The sequence below is a fragment of the Sciurus carolinensis genome, chromosome 2 (genome assembly GCF_902686445.1).
Source record: "Sciurus carolinensis chromosome 2, mSciCar1.2, whole genome shotgun sequence".
Lineage (NCBI taxonomy): Eukaryota > Metazoa > Chordata > Mammalia > Rodentia > Sciuridae > Sciurus > Sciurus carolinensis.
Window position 1 is genome coordinate 85,737,860 of NC_062214.1, and position 13,824 is coordinate 85,751,683.

A 13,824-nucleotide genomic window follows, 5' to 3' on the forward strand; every position below is an offset into this window, starting at 1 on the left:
GCTCAACTGGGCCAGAGAACTAAATCTTGGATGCACTATATGCTATAAACTATACATGGTATGTCAAAACAACCTGAGGAGCGGGGATGTCCAGGGATTTCCAGGAAGACTCAGCCAGCAAGAAAGTCCATGTCCACCCCATTCCAAGTAAGCAGCCCACACACCCACATGTAGTAGACACTCATGAGTACTGGGCGCTAGGCCAGGGGCTCCAAATGATGATGTTGACCAGCACTTTGGAACTTTCTAGCTAAACTCATCCCTGGGCACCTCGGGGACATTTTGCAAAGACCTCTGGTACCTTCTGGGTTAAGTTCCATCTCCCTAGCATCTCCTACTGAGCCTGGTTCCATCTTTGATAACAACTGGGTGTCTACTCTGTGCCAGGAAACAGGCCATGTCCTATGGAGAGTATACAAGACATGGGCTTGCCCTCAGATAGTTCAAAGACATGAAAAGAAAAAGACAAAAACAACTTCAGGAGTGAATTCAAGGCAATGAATTTATGTCTGTCTCTGGGCAATGCTGCTGAGAACCCAGTGAATGTGACACACAAGGAAGGCTATGAGATCATCGGAGGGCTTGTGCCAGTCTCTGTCATCAACTGGCCAAGAGAACTGCAAACTGTGGCATGGACCTGGAGCCAGGATTCCAGCTGGCCCTAAAGGGAGTCAGTGTCTCATTGTGTCTGCTGGATGGATGGCTGGAGACACCCAAGAGGAGGACTTGCTGCATGGGGGAGGAGATGTGGGAACGAGCTTTGTATCTAGATGTCTGGAGCAGATAGGAGGGACCGTGGAGGAAGAGAGCAGGAGGCTTCTCCCGGGCCCAGACTGGAAAGTGTCTGAATGCCAAGATGTGAGGGCTGCAGAGGGACCAGATGCAGCTGTTTTCACAGGGACTCAGCAGTGTTGTTTGGAGGTCAGGTGACTAAGTGTCCTGCAGAGTAGAAGAATGAATTTCTCCCATGCGTGGGTTCTTTAAGAATTCTGGTCATCATGGTAGTTGTCCAGGGAGTAGTGGGAGAGAGTAGGGGAGACATTGATGCCAGGTTAGGTGTAATTCCTAATGCAAACTTGGTATGAAAGAGCCATCACCTAGTGGCCGGGGGGCACTCATTTTGGGTGGTGACAGGGTAGACTTCTAGAGGGTCCATGTGACACCTTTCTTGTGGATTCCCTGAAATATAGTTCCCGGGAGGAGATTCTTTTGCAGGGAGCCCCACATCAGCAGGTGAATAGAATGAGCCAGACAAACTGGTTAATACTGTTATGTGCTGATAATTTTCATGGACCAACAAACTGATGAAACTGGGGAAGATTTTGGAGTGCCACAAAAGAACCGATTACAGTGGGGTGAGTAGATGTCTCACCCCACTTGTATTTGAGTTTGTGGGAATATGAGCTGCCAAGGATGACAGAAATAGCATTCTTAACCCAGCAGCTCCTGGAGGAGAAGAATTGATTATCTGAGGGTCTAGAAGCCTGTGCAATGTAAGAGGTACTCAGTGAAGACCAGAAAGGGGGAGCACCCATGGAAACCACCAGTTCCTGACCACACTACTTGTCTAAGGCACCTAGCAAGGCTGAACCTCCTGGGAAGGTGACCACAGACTGACCATCTGGATATAAAACAAGGCAAATCGAGAACAGGAACCCTGGGACTCCCCAAGAAGGGCTCCCTGGGCTGATGAACTCACACCCCACCGGCAGGTACCTTGTCCACAGAGGAGGGTTCCTAATGGGCATCCCAGGTGCCACCGAAGAGGCATTCCAGGCTACAGATTGGCATCCACTTCATAATTCATAATTGTGTGTAAACTTATCATTTATTCCAGTCTCCCTCTCTCATCTCAGGTGATTCTACCACTCCAACAATATGAGGAAGGTCCTCCCTGCCAAAGTAGCCACTCACTCACCCAAGAGCCAGGACGTATCCTGGGTTCCAGAGAAAATGTTCAGAGCCTTTAATGATTCCATTTCCTCTCCATTCTTCTACTTAGCAAGCAATTGGCAAGCAAGAACTCAACCCCCAACCCTGACAGGAGCTGGAGGGCTCTGAGATTCATCCATGGAGTAGATTCCGTGACACCATCTCGTTTGTTCTCAGCTCCCTGAGAGCTGCAGGGAAGATATTGGAATTGTAGTTTCCTCTGAAATACAAAAATAAAATAAAATAAAAGGTTGTGACAGAGATTTAAATGAGAATAAAATGCCAATTAACTCAGAGATATTGAACTAGAATCTGTTTCTCAGAAGAATCCCAGGTTGCACTTGGCAGATCCGTTTCAATTTCCCCCAAAGCGCCGAATGGCCACACTGGGGAAGCAGACCTCAGAACAATCCAGAACTCGGTGCCAGACCCACTACTTATCACTTTAATTGACACTTACTCCATATGATGCTCATACATTCACCGAATGGGTTCAATTTAATTTGAAATGGGGAATTTTTTTCTTTCCCCTATTGAAATATTTAATGCAAGCAGTCTTTAGCTATATGGCTTCCCCCGTAGCAGTCCATCACTCTCCCATTTGGCTTTTAAAAAATGCCCAAGAAACCCCCCAACCATGATTTATTTTGAAAAAGTTTGACTTTTACCAATTTTGTAATTACAAAGCCAATTAATCTATATACCTTTTCTTTTGATAGGATGATGGAATAGGTAGCCAAAAAAAATATTCCTCTCTATTCTGCAATATTCAACATTAAATGAATAAGCACTGATCTATTGAAAAAAACCACTGTTAGGATTGGGGGGTGTACAAGGCCACTCCTCCACCATGGGGTCTGCGTGTCTCTGCTCACTGCCCACCCGGCTCCCCATCCTGTGCTAACCAGGGGTGAGCGAGAGGAAGACCTGGATCCTGGGTGATGGCAGGAAAGCAGGTGGGTTCTCCCACCCCGTGTTTATTAGTGCTGACAGACGGAGAGCAAGAACATCGCTCACCCCCGAGGTGTTACATACTGATACACTGACAGGCAATTATCTTTGGAGATAGTGTTAAAACACAATAATTAATTGGAAGAGCAAGGGAGAGAGTGGTGGCCGCAGGCCGAGGCAGAATGGTATTTCTAAAAACCTCTCTGTGAGGCTGGTAATTTAGCTTCAATGGGTCATTTGATTTCCACCACCTTCCCCCCTCCTGCAGCCTTCCCGGTGCTTTGTTTTTCAAAAGCATTAGCCTTGAATGTGTCTCAGACGTCATTAAAGTGCAGGCCAACCTCCCATAGCAACTTTCCAAAATGGTGCCTGGCAATAGAGAAAAATCACTGCCTTAGCAAAGATGTCTCACGCAGCCTGCTTTTGTGATGGTTCGTGCTGGCAAAGTGTCTTTGTTTCAAACCCAGGCTGACACATGTCTGCTTAAATAAAACATTCCCACTTCAGCTGACTGATTTGGTGGGAAGAAGAAGTTCACACGCCAAAACATGGGCTGACCTTCACGACCCCCTACCAGCGGGGGGGGGAGGAACCCATTGTTGTACCCTTTAACTAACAAGCATTGAGAAGTGTGAGCTTTTCTTTTGCTTGTTTTACCATGGTGACATCCATTGACCTATATTTGATATTCTGTGTAATATACATGTGTCAGCGCTCACACATTTGATTGAGAAGAGGAAAAGAAGGCAAGGAAGAAAGGGGTAGAGGGAGCATTTTTCAATTTAGCAAGAAATTGAATGTATTCTGGAGATTTCTTTGCAGGAGGCAAAAAACCAACTGGAATTAGCTGAAAAGGAGAAAGGGGAGACTTATCTTTAGGACATAGGAATGTCTAACAGAATCCAAAGGAGAGGTGAACCTGACCACAGGATCAGGTCAGACTAAGAAGACCTTTGACCTATCCCTCCAGTTCTTGTCCCTAGTGAGGACTTCAATTTCCTCTTGCCCCTCAAGCTGCACCTCTCTAGTCTACATGGTGTTGGACAATTCCAAGTTCCCACAACCATGCCCACATGTTGAGGGTATGGCCTCAGGAACAGTGTCACACTCACACTGTCTCATTAATAAAATTCCTAAATCCTGGACAAGGGTTTGATTGACCTAGCGTCAGTCGGGTGCCCACGCCTGTCCAAGCCACCTCATCACCAAATCATGACGACTCTGGAGGGTCTGTTGATTCATGGGTCAGATTATATGGCACCACCTAATTGGTTACAGGGAGGTTATTGAAATTTCCTCTGAAATTAAAATAAAATAAAGTAGAAGGTGTGACTTGCCCTAGAAGGTAAGTCACTTTGAACAAAATGGTTATGTATGGGGACATGGGCAATTAGTGGTTCAATATGAGCAGGGAAGATATCCAAATGTAATTCTACAAAAAGAATAACTTCTGTTTGTTTAATTAAAAGCAGACATTTATTTCTCAGAGTTCTGGAGACTGGGAAGTCCCAGATCAAAGTACCGGCCAATCTGGTTCCCAGTGGGGGGGGTCTTTTCCTGGTTGTCACACGGCTGCCTTCTTGGTATGTGCTCACATGGTCTTTCCAGGTTACATGTAGATGGAGAGTGAAAGAGATGTTTCTCTCTCTTTTGTAATGGAATTTATTTTAATTGATGCATAAAATGTACATATTAATAGGGTCCCATGTGAAGTTTTAATACATGCATATATTGTGTAATGTTTAAATCAGGTTAAACCTACTTATCTGTTCAAACATTTACCAGTTATTTGTGTGGTGAAAACATTCAAAATGGTTTCTTCTAGCTTTTTGAAATGTGCAGTACATTATTGTTATCTAGAGTTGCCCTATGTGCAACAGCACCCCAGAACTTCTTACTCCTATCAAGCCATAACTCAGCACCCATTGATCACCCCATCCCTGCCTGCTCCCCGCCTCCCTACACTCTGATAACTACCATTCTGCTCTCAACTTCTATGAGGTTATTTTTAAACTAAATGAGATATTGGGGAACACTGAAGAACAGGAACATTTAGTCCTGCTTGTAGTGAGCTATTTGGAGAAAGTTCAAGAGAAGAAGTCAAAATTCAGTGTGCAGCCTGCCCTAGACTCGCCCTGTTCTTCATTCTCCAGGAAGGATTATCCATTCTCTAACATCTTGCATTTTCTTTTCTGGGGAGAGAGCCAGCTGGACAATCTACATGACCTGTTGGCTTACAAGACTCAGCTTAACTGGACACTTTTCCCTCTTTGATTGACTGTAAAGGAATTATCTAGTTAGGGCATTATAGAAGTCAAACTCTCTGAGTTACTTGTGATAGAATTCCAACTCAGATTCCCTTTAAAAAGTAAAAGAGAACATGTCATGACACATTGTAACTACAAAGTTCTTTGGAAAGTATGTTAGTTTTCTGTTTCTATAATAAAATACTTGAGGTTGGGTAATTTGTAAAGAAAAGGGCATTATTTAGCTCACAGTTCTCGAGGTCCAAGAGCAGGGTGCCAGCTTCTGCTGCATTCTGGTGAGGGCCTGCCTGCGTTCACGGCGGGGCACATGCAAGGGTGATGGCATGGCAGGACAAGACGCCAGAGAGTGGAGAGAGGCCGACCTTGCTTTTTTATAACAACCTACTCTTGAGAAAACTAACTTACTCAAGACCAGTATCAATACTGTCTGAGGAGATGCCCTCAATGACCTAATTACCTCCCATTAGGTTTCACCTCTTACAAGTTCTACCATCTCTTGATATTGCAAACCAAGCCTCCAACATATGAATCCTTGAGAGATAAACCACATCCAAACCATAGCAGAGGGCCAGGGGGATTAGGATGCATGCAGAGGAAATAAAGATTCTAGGTAAGGATTCTCTCTTACCCTCCTCTTTCTCTAAACTGATTCCCCTCTGTGTGTTGGCTCAATTCACTCCTACCGAGATTTATCTTTCTCCCTGTGGTCAAGCAAGATGACTACCAGCAGCCCTGTCTTCACATCTGCCAAGACTCACCAAGACTCAGGCAAAAGGCAGCTTCAGCAGACAGGTCCTTTCCAGACTTTGATTGGCCTATCTTGAGTCATGTGTTGATCCCTGAACCAATCGCTGCAACCAGGGCTAGCCAAAGTCACGTGTCTACTGGCAAAGAGTGTGAGGGCTTAGCATGCAGGCATTTCCACAAGGTGTGAAAGAGGTAGTTGCCCCAAAGGAAGGGCTACATGTGCGAAGAATATTCGACCTCATGGGTGTTCCTCATGTATATTAATGTCAGATACTAAAGAAGGTACATATAAGAACAATAAATAGTTTGGGTGTCAAGATGCTGGGAGTCTGTAGATCCATCTGGTAAAGCTTCCAGAGTTCATGGGCTTTTGGCATCCTGCCACAGATGCTAAGAGCTCAGAAGCATGCAGGATTCTTCTGATAATAAACCTCCAAGGTTAGGGTTAATGGCACTTTTATAGGCTCTCTCCTCAGATCTCTCCTGAAAATATCCTTACCTTTTGTCATGGGATCTGGTTTTCATGGCAGTGGAAAAATAGAAAGGTGGGAACTTGCAGTAGGTTATGGGGACAATGTCTCCATAGGGAAAACATTTTGTTTGCTTGTTTTTATTCTTTTTTTTTTTTAACTCTTTGTTTTGAGGTAATTGTAGATTCACAAGCAGTTGTAAGAAATAGTACAGAGAGACCATTTTATCCTCCACAGTTTCTCCAAAAGTAACATCCTCCATAACTATAATATAGTATCACCACAAGAAAACTGGCACTGATATCATCCATGAATCATATTCAGATTTCACCAGTTTCATATGCCCTCATTTGAAGACTGGGTTTTAATATGTATAAGATTTTCTCAAAAGTCACTTCTTTGAGCTAGGCTTGACCCTGGTGCTCATTAGGACAGCAATACTATTTCCCAAGCTTTGTTACCAGACAGAGCTCTGCCCTTCTGTATTATTTGAAGGGAGATTGGACGTGGGCTGTGAGACTGAAAGTAATCAGGCTAGTCATTCTTTTAAAATATTTAAGAAACAGTTCCATTGTACCAGTCACCGTGAGAGACAGAGAGGCTCTGGAAATAGGTGGGAGGGCTGAGTCTGGGCTAAGGTAAATGACAGGAAGTTTGGGATTTCCATTTGGGTAACTTGAATGCATGCAGTAGTCATTGGAGACACCTTGGCAGGATTCTGAGAAAACGAGTCTTGCAATTGATGTAGAGTGTTTTGGAGGGCAGAGACTGGAGAAGAGGAAACCAAGAACTGGCAGGAGAGATTTCAAAGGACTGAAGCAAAGCCAGGGAAACCAAGAAAGAGGACACCCTGGGGAGATGCAGAAGAGTTGGAGAACAGGCAGGACTTTACACATGTGTGCCTGCATGTGTGTGTGTGCGTGTCCATCCAGCTTAATGTCCTGCATCTGTTCTAGGACCCAACTCAGCATCCCGTATTGTATATAGGTAAGCTTTGTTTTTTGTTCTTTCATTTGGAGGAACTGATAGAACATCCAGGTGAAATCATTTCTTTAAAGCATCTTAAATTTGGGCTTGGAGGAATTTTATAGTAAGTAGGGCTGACCTCTGGCAGAACCAATCTCCCAAAGTTTTACTTTTCATTTTACAAATTTTCTAGATGTTATCTGTCATCAATGATCAAGAGAGGTTTTCAGTGGGTCCTTCATGAAGTCAGGTGATGTACCATGTCACTCTCCAAGTCCCTTTCCACATGCTATGGCGCAGATAGAAGGGGTTTGGTTGAGCCCAGTTCCTTCACCCTGGGGTCTGGACACCTTGGTGTGTCTGGCAGGCTGGAGGGACAGGAGCTGCTATGACGAATTCGTATGAGGGAGTGAGTTTCCTTCTGGGAAAGAACTATTCCAGTGGGGGGCAGGGAAGGGCCAAGGAAGCAACTAAGCCCCAAACAAAACCTTAGTATGCTGGAAAGGGCACAAAGGAGAGGGCGGGGCCTCCTCCACTTTAGCCTGGGGCAGAGCAGTGTGGCCTGGTGACAGCGCCTGGCACCCTCACAAGCAGAGGTGGTGCTGCAAAGCGGCGTTGATAGTCTGCAAGGACAGGAAAGGGCACAGGAGGGCACACTGAGGATACCAGCTTTTCCTGGTGCTCTGCCAGCCTGGGACAGGGCTGAGCCCCAGCCTGGAGCCCCTGCAATAGCAGGAGATGGATGGCCCCAGAGGAAAAGGGTCATCACAAGGTGTGCAGGCCATGGAGGCTGGAGGCCGCAGCAGGCAGCGCTGGGCAGGTGGACTTGAGGGAGGAGAGGTGCTGCCCCGCCCCCACTTGCCCAAGGAATCCTAGACATAGAAATACATGGAATATATAAAGATATAGAAATTATGTAAATCCTAATTTATACAAGGGGACTTGGCAGAGGTGATTTATTGACTAGCTTGTGACTGAGAGGGCAAGGTAGATCCAGGGACCCCACAGCATACCCAGGACCCTCTTTTTTTCTTGACTTTTGTCTGTGTACTAACCTCACTCTTTCTACCAATAAGCCTGCTCCATGTGGTGGGGAATAGCTACTAATGGCTGTGGTGACATACTGACAATGTGACATCCAAGGGCAAGGACAGAGCTCCTCTCTCCATGTGCTAGAAAGAAAATTCCTAAGGAAAACTGACAGATCCTGCGTGGGTCAAGTGTCCATCTCTGGACCCATCACTGTGGAGACTGGAAGACCTGGCTAGCACTGTCACAGCTGTCCCTTGGGAACATGGGTGTTCCCCAAAAGAGTGGGTGCTATTACCAGGAGAGGCAGGGAATGCTGTGCAGCCAGAAACCATGGACATTTTCATTCCTCTTCAGGTGCCCATGCTTGTTTCAGGGGATCCCTCTCCTACCACTAGGAGTCCAGCATGGGAAAGCCCCTCATTTCCTGATGCTCCTGACCTCCTCCCTCACCTCCAAAGTTATCATGCCAGGCTTCCTGTCACCATCAATAAGGGAAAGCAGCATGGTAGCCAATGTAAGACACAGCCCTCACCCATTCAGGAACAAATGGCTCCTGTCCTGCCGCATGGAGTCGTCACATTGACCTCAGGCCTTAATATTTAAAAGGGAGGAGCCACATGGAGAAAGGTGGGCTCGCCATGAGGCACTGGACTGAGAAGAGGAAAACAACCTATATAGTCAATTGTTCGACAGTGGCTGTCCTCACTGGAAGCTGACAGCCTCCTGCAGGGCCCGCTCACAACTTCGTGCATCCCACACTGCAGGAAAACTGACGCCTGCTCTTCTCCTGTGCACGCTACATCTGTCCCCTCCTACCATGTGCACTGGTCCCTCTGCCCTGAGGGCCCTCCCACCTCACGCTGGGCATTCTCAGAATCCTAATATGGTTCACGTGCCTTCCTGCTTCTCCCATGCTGTGTTCTCCTCCTCTGCCCACTGCATGCCTCACATCCGTTTCATGGAAAGTTGTTGGGGGCTATGCCATGCGGACTCGCCAAGATGGCACCTGGCAGCCAGGCAGAAGTTGTTTTGGTCACATCGGCAGTGAGGAGGTTGATTGACATAAGCACACCCAAGTGATTTATCATTGGCCAAATTCAATTAAGTCCACGCACACAACGTGTGCACAGGTGTTCCCAAGTGCTCCTGATGGTGCCTGCTCGATTTGACCTTTGCCATGATTGGGCAGCTAGCTCTCACCTAATCTTCGCATAATTGGCGTCAGCCCTACCCTTCATCTCCTGGAGGGGACATAAGCCGGCTCTCCTCGAGCGCTGGAGTTCAGAGTTCGAGGTCCCAAGTTCCAGGTTCGAGGTTCGAGGTTCCAGGTTGGAGAGCCAGGGTTCCCTGATTCAACAATAAACCGTTCCGAATTCAAGAGCCTCGCTACTCGTTTGTCCCCTGTGCCAAAACCACTCCGCTGGATGGCGTCAGAAAGTTGGATCCTACTATCTCCCACCTCATCCCCATGGTTGCCTGGAGAGGGACACAGAGCAGCCCACTCTCTGAAGCAGGGAAATGAGGCTCAGGGAAGCTTTGATGTGACCAGGGACACATGGCTGGCTGTGGAAATCTGTCTGGGTCTGTGGGTCTCGGTCTGCTCTCCTTGTGGGGGGCAGATGCTCCAACCCCACTTATCTTCTCTCTCAGTGAATGTGGTTATTCCTGACAATGATAGTGGTCTTCTCTGGATCCCTCCATGGGCAACACAGTGGGTGACCTGAAGTAGCGAGGGAGGAGAGGAGAAAAAGGACTGTCTGATCCACATGCTATAGTCACCGCAGAGAAGCAAACTTGATTACGCAGGATTTAACCAGGGCCTTTGACCACAGCTGTTTTATCTAGAGTACCAGGTGGGTATGATGACACACAGCCCACACAGCGGAGACACTACTGCCTAGGACAAGCTTCAATAAACAGAAAGTGAGCAACGAGCTACTCTTTAAAAGGGACAATCTGTTCCAACCCTTCAGTAAGGACCAAAAGCACACACCTTTAGACCCGACTAGGGATGTAGAATATAGCAGAGTCCAAACAACACAAGGATGGGGAGACAGGAGGCCTGGGGTGGAGTCTTGCTTGCTCATTCACCAGCTGACCCTGGGCAATCCCCCGACCTGTGGGTCCCCAGGACCTCACCTGAGAAACAGTGGTCCAGGTCTCATCTTACTGGAATGCTATTCGGACACATGAGCCCACGGAGCGCCAATGTTCTGCCTGAGATTTTAGAAAGAGCAGAGAGGGTCGGAGCTGACTTTGGCGCCTCGTGAGCCACGCCCACCCCCACCCCCACCCCCAAGCAGTCCTGTCTGGTTCCCTTTTTTCTGCACTGGTCTCTCTTCTGCCACTCTGGATTTTCTAGATGGAGGAAGGAGAGGCCAAGCTGGCAGTTGGGTAGGTGTCTGCCCGAGCTCACAGGTCCATGAGGACAGTCCCATGAAGGGTAAGGTCTGTGACTGGTGCGCACCTGAAAACAGGCTGGAGCGTGATTTGATGTTTCCACCACTGGAAAGCATGCCCAGCCTTCAGCTTCCAGAGCCCTCGCTTTGCATGGGCATTCCCTTCTGCCCATCTGGCAGGCAGAAGCCTTTCCTGTACTGACAGCTGCCGAGTACAAATGGTGGGTGGGTTGCTCTGGTATCCTCAGGGCAGAAAAGGTACCAGCTGGAATGCAGTAGGTGGGACAGGCACAAGATGTCCATCAAACCCCTAGTAAAGGCCAGTTTTCCCCAACTATGTCTTCCTCTTTTAACACATCTTTCAATACATCTGGAGTCCCATGGATGAACCTGTTGTCTGTGTCTCCTTCAGGCCTCATGGGAGCCTCAAGGCTCAGGATGAGTCCGTACAGCCCAGGCCCGCTCAGGAGTGGGGCATCTGTCCCCACCCACCTTGTGATGAACAATGGCACTCTCTCATCCCTTTTGTCCCCCTCCCCAGGGCCCCCAAGATGTGGGACAGGCATTGATTGAGGCCTCAGCAAACTGGGCCAGAGCCGCCCATGATGTTGAGAAGGAGCAGCAGGCTGTTTTCAAAGTGCGCTTCTCTCCTCTCCTGTCTAATGAAAACCCTCATGTAATCTGCTAGTGCCGCAGCGCTGGAGCATGAATTATTCAGAGAAGTCTCTGTGCCGTTATCTCCCCTCCCCGGGGACGCCCCTACCATTGTCCGCCCTGATGGGTCATTATGCACTCTGTGAATTTAATCTTTTAGGCTATCCGGCCGGGTAGAAAAAAATGTATGAATAACAATTTTCCTGTAATAACCTTCAACTAACCTTTCAACCAGAGTGAGTCATTCCAATCCCATTTTCACATCAAGAAGAGTCAAAGGCAGGCAATTACCTCTTATCTGTTTCAGAAGCTGCCCCCACCTCCACCGCACCCTTAATTTTTAAAAGGGTGTTGAAGAATGTTATGTGGGGGGTGCTGGACGGAGGGTGGGAAGAATTGGGCGCTGAGAGGCAGGCAGGCATCCAAGTCTGAGTGAGGGGTCTGGAGCCTCAGCCTTCCCTTTGGGACAAGGAGGCAGGACCATCCCACAGGGCTGCACAGCTGGCTCTTCTCAGCCAGCAATCTGGTTTCCTTGCCTCACTGAAGGTAACCACCAGTTCCCTCCCTTGGTTGGCCCCCATCAGGGAAAATGTCTCCGCTGCCTGGAAATTTCCACAGAGCCCTTCCATGGATGGCACGTTTAGATGAGTCTTGGCTCTCAGAAAGAGTGTTAGGGTCCCATGCTCTGATACGAGAGGTCGGGGAGGGCGGTGCCTGTGCCCCCTCTGGGAGCCCCACTCCATCTTACCATAAAGAGATCTGGAAAGATCCTGGAATTTGGGGTCAGCTGAGCCTTAACTCCTTCAGCTGTGTAAGCTTAGGTAAGTCACCTCACCGGCCTGACCCTTGAGAGGGTTTCGTGGATAAAATGGGGACAATAACACCTTGCAGGTGCTGTCAGCATCAATGGGACATGGAAAGCAATCTGTCTGATGCAAAGGCCTGAGCTCTGGTAAGGCACTCTCATGAGGTTGAGTGTTCCCAGACTTTGCCGCCCCCCACCCCATCTCAAGGTCATGCTGGATCTGAGTCCCCCCCTTCCCCCAGGAAGACTCTAATACACTCATGTACTCAGGTATTAGAATAGCTGCTGTCAGTCCCAAGAGGATGCAGGGCAAGGCTGAGGGCAGGGGTGGGCAGGGGTGTGTGTAGCACTTGCCCTCAGGGGACTAGGCCCCTGAGACCCTCGCAAAATTGGCTCTCAGCCTTTCACTCTCTTACTTCCTAACCAAAGTTTTCATTCTGCTTTGTCTAATTTGATATATATATATATATATATAATTAATATTATATATAATTATATATATAATTATAGAATATATATTATACATATAATATTATATATATTCTATATATAATATTATATTATAATTAATCACATTATATTAATTATATATATAATATTATATATATAATTTTGATATCTCTATATATTTTGATATCTATATATTTTAAACAAATGAGAAATAAAAATCCAGACTGTGAAATGACTTCCCCAAGCCATAATTCAGAGGACCAGGAACACAGCTGGACCTGGGCCCCAGGTGTGCTGACTCCCCTCCTGGTCCTCTGGCCATCTGCTGCCTGCCTCTGGAAAGGGCTTAAATGTTGGCAGAACAGACACAAGGGCCCTGGGTGGGAAGGAGCCTCGACATGCCTTAAATGGAACCTCGTCCGCCCAGCTGTGGTGACTCTCTTCTCCAGGGTCACACAATGGTTAGAGCAGAGGTTCTGACAGGTTCCTCAGGGGGAGCATGCCGCTCTGGGAAGGCCAGGAGACAGCATGGGAAACGTCAGGTAGCCTACAAGGGTGACTGGTGCCCTCAGGGAGGCAGGAGGAGGTACGGGCAGTAAGGAGAGGACGGGTGGCGGGTACTTGGCTCTGGGCAGAAGCCTTCGCCTGCCACTGGTTTCCAAGACTATCAGTCGGCCAGGTCCCATGCTCCTAGCTATCTGCCTGGCTCTGGCACTCCCAGGGCAAGAGCATGGCGTCCTGAGGGTCCTGTCCCCTCTCTGCCTGCACTTAGGACCCCATCAACCCCTGTTTTTCCACAGCTTGAAACCCCAACTTCGACTTTGACATCCTAAGAAGCTCCCTGTCTCCCCCTGTTGATCTCTTTTCCTCCAGAAAAACTATGGGAAGCAGCCTGGGTTCGCCCCTTCCGGCCTTGCCTTCTGTGATCTGTTAGATTCTTGTTCAGGCTTCTCCTGTCTCTCTCCTGTGCCCTGGCCTCGCTCCTATTGTGGTCCCCACTGCCCCTGCAGAAGGATCTTCCTGAAAAGAACTTTCTCCAGGGGCTGAAAGGAAGTACAAAAAACTCTGACACTGGTTGCCTTTGGGCAGTGAGATTGTAGGTGGGTGTTTTCACTTTTATATATTTTTTTTCTTGCTTTTTGGTAGGTTCC